The sequence below is a fragment of the Eumetopias jubatus genome, unplaced genomic scaffold (genome assembly GCF_037043125.1).
Source record: "Eumetopias jubatus isolate StellerSeaLion01/CBP00866 unplaced genomic scaffold, mEumJub1_p1.0 scaffold_14, whole genome shotgun sequence".
Lineage (NCBI taxonomy): Eukaryota > Metazoa > Chordata > Mammalia > Carnivora > Otariidae > Eumetopias > Eumetopias jubatus.
In genome coordinates, this window is record NW_028274820.1 from 27,145,229 (window position 1) to 27,154,260 (window position 9,032).

The 9,032-nt window shown below is 36.7% G+C and overlaps 1 pseudogene; it reads right to left on the bottom strand.

Annotated features, from left to right (window-relative positions):
- Nucleotides 1–7,368: 7,368 nt before the first annotated feature.
- LOC114220097 (tubulin alpha chain pseudogene) lies at nt 7,369–7,743 on the bottom strand (annotated as a pseudogene).
- Between the last annotated feature and the right edge of the window lie 1,289 nt (nt 7,744–9,032).

A 9,032-nucleotide genomic window follows, 5' to 3' on the forward strand; every position in this document is an offset into this window, starting at 1 on the left:
CGAAGAATGAAACTGGACCATTTCCTTACACCACGCACAAAAATAGACTCCAAATGGTTGAAAGACCTAAACGTGAGACAGGAGTCCATCAAAATCCTAAAGGAGAACACAGGCAGCAACCTCTTCGACCTCAGCTGCAGCAACTGCTTCCTAGAAACATCGCCAAAGGCAAGGGAAGCAAGGGCAAAAATGAACTACTGGGACTTGATCAAGATAAAAAGCTTTTGCACAGCAAAAGAAACAGTCCACAAAACCAAAAGACAACTGACAGAATGGGAGAAGATATTTGCAAATGACATATCAGATAAAGGGCTAGTATCCAAAATCTATAAAGAACTTCTTAAACTCAACACCCAACAAATGATCCAACCAAGAAATGGGCAGAAGACATGAACAGACATTTTTTCCAAAGAAGACATCCAAATGGCCGTCAGACACATGAAAAAGTGCTCAACATCGCTCGGCATCAGGGAAATCCAAATCAAAACCTCAATGGGATACCACCTCACACCAGTCAGAATGGCTAAAATTAACAAGTCAGGAAACGACAGATGTTGGCGGGGATGTGGAGAAAGGGGAACCCTCCTACACTGTGGGTGGGAATGCAAGCTGGTGCAGGCACTCTGGAAAACAGTATGGAGGTTCCTCAAAAAGTTGAAAACAGAGCTACCATATGATCCAGCAATTGCACTACTGGGTATTTACCCCAAAGATACAAATGTAGGGATCTGAAGGGTACGTGCACCCCGATGTTTATAGCAGCAATGTCCACAATAGCAAACTATGGAAAGAGCCAAGATGTCCATCGACAGATGAATCGATAAAAGGAGGTATGTATATATAATGGAATATTATGCAGCCATCAAAAGGGAATGAGATCTTGCCATTTGCAACGGTGTGGATGGAACTGGAGGGTGTTATGCTGAGTGAAATAAGTCAATCAGAGAAAGACATGTATCATATGACCTTACTGATATGAGGAATTCTTTTTTTTTTTTAAAGATTTATTTATTTATTTTGAGAGAGTGAGAATGAGAGAGAGAGAGAGTACATGAGAGCGGGGAGGGTTAGAGGGAGAAGCAGGCCCCTCACCGAGCAGGGAGCCTGATGCGGGACTCGATCCCAGGACTCCAGGATCATGACCTGAGCTGAAGGCAGTCGCTCAACCAACTGAGCCACCCAGGCGCCCTGATATGAGGAATTCTTAATCTCAGGAAACAAACAGAGTTGCAGGAGTGGTGGGGGATGGGAGGGATGGGGTGGCTGGGTGATAGACGTTGGGGAGGTTATGTTCTGTGGTGAGAGTTGTGAATTGTGCAAGACTGTTGAATCACAGATCTGTACCTCTGAAACAGATAATATAATATGTTAAAAAAAAAAGAAGATAGCAGGAGGGGAAGAATGAAGGGGGGGGGATTGGAGGGGGAGACGAACCATGAGAGACGATGGACTCTGAAAAACAAACTGAGAGCTCTAGAGGGGAGGGGGTGGGAGGATGAGTTAGCCTGGTGATGGGTATTAAAGAGGGCACATTCTTCATGGAGCACTGGGTGTTATATGCAAACAATGAATCATGGAACACTACATCAAAAACTAATGATAAATGTATGGTGATTAACATAACAAAAAAATTTAAAAAAAGAAAGAAACTACAGGAAAAAAAAATCTACCAAAGCATGCTAAGAGAGCAAAAGTTGAAGTTGAAACAGGGTATTTTATAACCTCAAAGTATATTACCTCAAATATATATATATTTTCGAGAGATAGAGAGTAGGGGGAGGGGCAGAGGGAGAGGGAGAGAGAGAATCCTGAAGCCGACTCCCTGCTGAGCAGGGAGCCCAACATGGGGCTTCTTCCTAGGAACCTGAAATCATGACCTGAGCCAAAATCGAGAGTTGGCTGCTTAATGGACTGAGCCACCCAGGCACCCCATCTCAAATATTTATTAAATACAAAGGGAAAAAATACTAATGTTACAGGAAGAAATGTGATAGATACCACCTTAACCAAATGGTAAATGTTAACATAACCAATAATAAGTCAAATATATATCATGCACTACTGATTTGATGCCTAAGAAGGGGCATCAACTCTGGTATTTTTCTCCCAAATCCATAACCTCAATCTAGTCATGAGAAAACATCAGACAGGGGGTAAATCAGAGGGGGAGACGAACCATGAGAGATGATGGACTCTGAAAAACAAACTGAGGGTTCTAGAGGGGAGGGGGGTGGGGGGATGGGTTAGCCTGGTGATGGGTATTAAAGAGGGCACGTCCTGCAGGGAGCCCTGGGTGTTATGCTCAAACAATGAATCATGGAACACTACATTACAAACTAATGATGTAATGTATGTTGATTAACATAACAATAAAAATTTAAAGAAGAGAAAACATCAGACATGTACAAATTGAGAGACATTCTGCAACATACTTGGCCACTACTCTCTATAAGTGTTAAGGTCATTAAGAATAAGAACAGACTGAAAACTCATTGTTGGAGGAGATTAAGATAGGAAAACTAAATGCAATGTGGAATCCTGGATCGGCTTTCAGAATAGAAAAAGGATATTAGTGGTAAAACTGGTGAAGTGGAAAAAAAAGTTTGTGGTTTAGTTAATAATATTATACTAAAGTTAATTTCTTAGCCTCAATAATTATGTAGTAGTTATGTAAGATGTTAAAATTAGGGGAAGTTAGGTGAAAGGTATAAGAGAACTCTCCATACTATCTTTGCTAAGCTTCTACAAATCTAAAATTGTTTCAAAATATCAAGTTAGAAATGTTGAATGACAGCTTAAAGAAAGATAATGACAGAATACACTCAAGTCAGACTGCTTCAATTTATAATCTGGCTATTCAGTTAGTAGCCATATAACCTGACAAAAGTTACTTAACTGAACCTCAGTTTCCCCAGGAATGTAATTCTCTCCATTGGGAGGATTAAATTTATTACTGGATGTAAATGTCTTAATATATGACTTCCTAGTAGTTAGTATATATACTGTATAACAAATAATAAATACCTTTAATAGGGTAAATATATGAAAAAATAATAGGAATATATAATTAAAAGAAGAAAATGTATAGCCTGATACTACTAGATTCTTCAAAATAAAATTAACCAAATAGCATTCTGTTACTGTTACGGTTTGTTGGCCAAATTGTTACCTGAAGCAGTCAAGAAGTTAGTAAGTAAATAAATAAAATAAAAACCAAAACAAAACAAAGCAAAAATATCTACTAAGTTGGGAAAAAATTTGTGAAATTTAATTCTGAAATTACATGTATGAAGGGTCTTTGAATATCAAAATATAAGGTACCAAGACAAATAAATAGAAGTGAAAATTTAATTTACAGCAAATTTTAACAGAGTACTCTCCTCATTTTAAAATAGTCACTAAGCTAACAAGAGTAGGTTTCTTTTAGACTATCTTAATTTTGTCAAAATTGGATTACTGAAATGTCCAGATTATAGCAGTGAGGTAGATTTGAAAATATCCTTGATACTAACAGTTTTCTTTTCATTTCTGTTAATTATTTTTAAAATTTTCCTGTAAGATTTCATGTCCATGGATTTTCTTTTATTAATAAGATAATAGTACAGTTAGAAAATTGCATGTAAATAGGCAAAGATTTTGTTTTAATGTCAAAAATAATAGCAGCATTTTTCAATACAGTAACTAAAGTTTAATTAATATGTATTACCCTTAATTTTTTTACCAAAGTTTACATATTATGATATTATAGAAGAATAATAAATCTTGACCTTTGTCTTCCAAATTCAGTACACTCTTTAGGAATTCAAACATTTTTATAGGAATATATTCAAATATTTTCAAGTACTTATCAAAGTAAAGCAAGAGTTGATGGAATAGGAAGGCATTTTTTTCTTTACCTGTTTATGTGGTTAAGAAAAGCAGAGGGAAGAAAAATAAACTCACAATGCAATATACTCATAAAAAGTGTTCTTCTATTAATGAATTAATAAGCATATGCTTAAAAGAGATTTGACAAGACTTTTTTTGTAGTTTTTGTTTGTAAAAATGATAGATTTCAAAAATCATTATCTAAAGTAAAGAAAACTAATTCCAAGAAAAATCAGGGTTATGTGCAATTGTTAAATTCCACATTCTCCAAGTTTCCACTTAAAGGAATTATTTTTAAGCTTTTCTCCACCATAAATCTGTTGCTTTTGGTTTTAAGCCTGTACATTTTGAAGTTCATTATTGTGACTGCCTTTTCTGTTTATTTCTCCAATTCACTGACTGACTTCTTCATTCTATTTTGGCCCCTATTTTCTTTCTAGTTACATATATTTGCTACAGTATTAGTTATCATGTTCAAAATGGAATCATTTATAAAGTCATTAGAATTCTTAGCAGAACAGAATGAGGAAGTTATAAACAGACATTTCCAGCACTATGAAGTTTTCTAGACTTGAGGGAAGAATTACAAATTACTGTAGAAAGAAAAATGTGAACACTAAGTAAACATTGGTTTCCATAATATTCTCAAGAGTTTCCACTACAAAGTATGGGTGTCACGAATGTATGTGTACATGCATGTATATGTATATGAGGGCATTTATATATGTGTGTGCTTTGTGTATGTTTTCATTTATGTTTATACATGCATTTGTACAGATGTATGTAAGCATGAATGCACATGAGTATGTTTTCATACATATGCACACGTATGTATATAAAAGGTATCAACACATATGTATGTACACATGTGCTTTCTTATTTACATACATGTACACAAAAGATTTATGCACATACTTGCATACACATGTCTATATTTTCAAATGACGTGCACACATGAAGTTGAGCAAGAGAAACTAGGAATTTTATAGCAGTAATCAACACGACTAACCACTTGCAATCAATGAAAACACTTAAGGAAGTCTATAAAAACATCAAGAATAACATTTGCCACATTGTATGGGTAATGAGATAACATTCCTTCATTGGTAAAATGTTCTCTTGAATCTTCAAAATGATATTTGCATAGTTTCTTACTGAAATAAAGAGCAATTTGTTTGACAGGCCTTTTGTTATACTTTGAAATGATTGCAAAAATAAAAGTTACAATTGTAAACTTACATATCTGGTGGAAAAATATGTAAAGTCTGTAGTAAGAACTTCTAAACCAAGGTTTCTCAAACTTCTATATACTTTAAAATAATCTGGCACAGGTAGAAATATTGATTCCTGGACTCTAACCCTGGGGATCAGTGAATAGTGAGTGGAGTCCAGAACTCTACAATTTTATGATGTAGCCTGGGTGATTTTAATACAATAGGCCCATGGATCACACTTAGAGAGAAAAGGAAACAGTGCAGCAATTTGAATTTCATAATTTTTCTCCAGGATAAGTAACTAAATAGAGCAGAAGAATATGAATTTCTATATAGAGTCTGCCAAGTAGACGAGATACTACAAAGTTACTTCTTATATTATAAATGTTAACATTTGTGCACATGTCTGTAACTGCACAATTTTGGCTAAGGAGAGGATTTTTAAATATATGTTTAAATACTAAGCAAGGAGGTAGACTATATTAGATTTAAGTAGTACATTTCATATGGACCTATGGAGATTCAGGACTATTGATGCATGTTAATTAAATAACTATAAGCTTGTAGGTTCCGGGGCCACAGGTAAAAGACAGATTTATTTAAAACAGATTTTTAAATGGCTTTAAAAATTGCAATCATTAATCATTCCTCTCTTGATGAATGTGTGGTAGCAGTCAGGTGGAACACGCCTGCTGTGTTGCACCAAGAAAAGTCTATTCTGAGGTTGCACTGACTCCGGTGGAATGTTGATGGCAACGTCAGCTGAACAGATGTGGCAGGAGAGGGGCACTGGCTGCAGCAGTCAAAGGAGTCCAGAGCCACAAACTTCAAATGCATATTAAATGGCATATTAGACCAAATCAGATGCTTTAGAACATTCACAGTCCTTGAAATGCTACATTATTACTTATCATTCCTCAAGGACAGTGTGTGCTAGTGGCCATGAGGATGTTCTTTGCTGTCAAATTTTTGTGTCATTTGCTATAAACGTGAATTCAAACAAGCTATTATTCAACTAAATCATGTTTCAACAAGGCCTGGAAGCCCCATTGCTCTGTTTGTCTTTTGTAGAGTAAAGGGCAAAATTTGTGCTAGTGAAATATACTAGGCTCCTTTGGCCCCACCATGATTGTCTGTGGATATAGCAGTTTCCAGGCAAAAGATGAACTCTATATGTTCATTATGAGGAAGAAAAAAAAGCCAGTCAGCCTCTATTCTGCTAACAACATTAGCAGACGTATTATAATCATGTCAAATCAGATTAAAAATAGCCAAATTCATGAATGGTTAATTTTACTACAAGTAATTTGATGACCTTCAGATAAGTGGGAAATCATGATACACTATCTGCCTAAATTATTTCTTTTGCTTTTGTGTAACCATAAATGTATTTTAACTAGAGGAAATTATGTATCGGTAAGCCAGATTTTCAAAAATAAGGGCAGCAATACCATGAATCAGTTTCAGGTAATGATTCTCACTAAGAATGTATTTTAACATGATGTTATAAACCACAATGAAAAAAATTATTTCTTGTATCTCAGTGTAATCTATGGATAATAGAAAGTAGACATAAAAAAACTGTCTAATGGAAATAAAATGATAAATGATAAATAGTAGAAACTAGCACATGGCCTGTGACAGTTTCATGAAATACTCAAATGAATAGCACAAATTGTATTTAAAAGTTAATATTGTTAAAAGTATTGAAGAACATATCTGTATAGAAGCTAAAACTACCCTATAATTACTTATTCAAAGTTTTACCAACTTGTTACTTATTTTATGAGCACTTTTTTATTGTTACTGAATCAATTTTTTCAATAAGGGCAAGCATATTCTAGACATTGGGAATATAGCAGTGAACAAAAAGAGACAAAATCCATTACCCTCATGGAGCTTACATTTTATAAAAGGTAGAAAGATATATAAGATAAATACCATACAGAAGCAAAATATAATAAATTAGAGATTATAATTATTAGGGAGGAAAAGAAATCAGGGACACTGCATATATTTGCATGGGGTTTTTGTGGGGACAAGTTGAGATTTTAAATATAGGCCGGGAAATACCTTAGTGAGAAGCTGAGATATGAGGAGAGATCTTAAGTTGTTGAGAGAGAAAGTTATGTGGATATCTATGGGGACAGCATTCCAGTCAGAGAGGACAGCATGTTATTTTTTTTTTTTTTTGCTTGAGACACTGTATTTGTAGGGGGTTAGGGAAACAGTGGAATGAGAAATACAAAACGAGGGAGAGAGCGGACGTCACAGATGCCAGGACCCCCTAGAACTCCTCGCTCTCATCCTCACCGTCCATAGACTCTGTTCCCACTTCTTCATAATCCTTCTCCAGGGCAGCCAGGTCCTCTCGGGCCTCGGAGAACTCCCCTTCCTCCATGCCCTTGCCCACGTACCAGTGCACAAGGGCCTGTTTGGCATACATCAGGTCAAACTTGTGGTCAAGGCGGGCCCAGGCCTCAGCGATGGCTGTGGTGTTGCTTAGCATGCACACGGCCCGCTGCACCTTGGCCAGGTCGCCCCCAGGCACCACTGTGGGGGGCTGGTAGTTAATGCCAACCTTGAAACCTGTGGGACACCAGTCCACAAACTGGGTGCTACGCTTGGTCTTGATAGTGGCATGGCGGCATTCACATCCCATCATAAAAGCAATGCCTGGTGTAAAGGCAAGGAAAAATGAACAAAGAATTCTAGAAAAATGATTTGAAACAAGAGAAAGGTGAACAATGGGAAGTTCAGATCATGTGGAGTCATGTAGGATACTGCAATTTAAAGACTTTGGTCCTTCCCCACCCCACCCCCCCAGTAAGAAGTGAAGACTTTTGTGGACTTTCATATAAAAGCCTGAATTATTTGGGAAGGTATATCTATTTCTTAAAAAAAATAGTAGCTTTGTTAAGTGTTCAAAATACCTGTAACTGAACTAGAAACCAGAAACATAAGAGTGGTGGAATAAGACACAGTACCCTCCCTCACTGAGCTGACAGTCTGGTTGGAAGACAACCACTTAGAATAAGCACAGCTATTTAAGAAGTTCTATGAAAGGAAGAATTACAGCGTGCTTGGTTAGCACTTAGGAGGAGCCTCTAAGGAATCAAGGAACGGTTTCCCAAGGGAAGTCACATGCAAGTTGAGACATGAAAGATCAGTAGAAGTTAACCAGCACAGTGAGAGGGAGGGAGGCCCGTGAGTGTGTGTGTGTGTGTGTGTGTGTGTGTGTGTGTGTGTGTGTAAGATATCTGGTTGTAAAGGGAGAAGTGAATGCTAGGCAGAGAGTGCATAATTGGAAAGTTTACATTTGACAGTGTACATATAAAAGAAAGCAAGGTAGGGTGCTTGGGAATTTGGAAGAGACTAGAGACTACTAAGTTGGAACTGGAAAGGGGTGCAAAAAGTTCAGAAAGAGCCTTTATTTCCCTGATGAAGGAATGTATCCTTTTTTTGTTATTATTATGTTATGTTAATCACCATACATTACATCATCAGTTTTTGATGTAGTGTTCCATGATTCATTGTTTGCGTATAACACCCAGTGCTCCATGCAGAACGTGCCCTCTTTAATACCCATCACCAGGCTAACCCATTCCCCACCCCTCTAGAACCCTGTTTATTTCTCAGAGTCCATAGTCTCTCATGGTTCGTCTCCCCCTCTGATTTCCCCCCCTTCTGTGAATTGTGTAAGACTGTTGAATCACAGACCTGTACCTCTGAAGCAAAGAATGAAGAAGGAATGTATCCTGAGGTTACCAGAAAACTCAAAGGATTTTAAATTGAAAAGCAGTTGTTTCCATTTTTATTTCAAAAGATCAATTTTGTTATAGAGTTGGTTAAGTAGTTATCAAACTGTTGGAGTAATTCAGGTAAAATGTAATGGAGGCCTGGGTTTGGCAATAAACAAAAGTCAAGGAAAAGGAGGGAGATATATTTCGG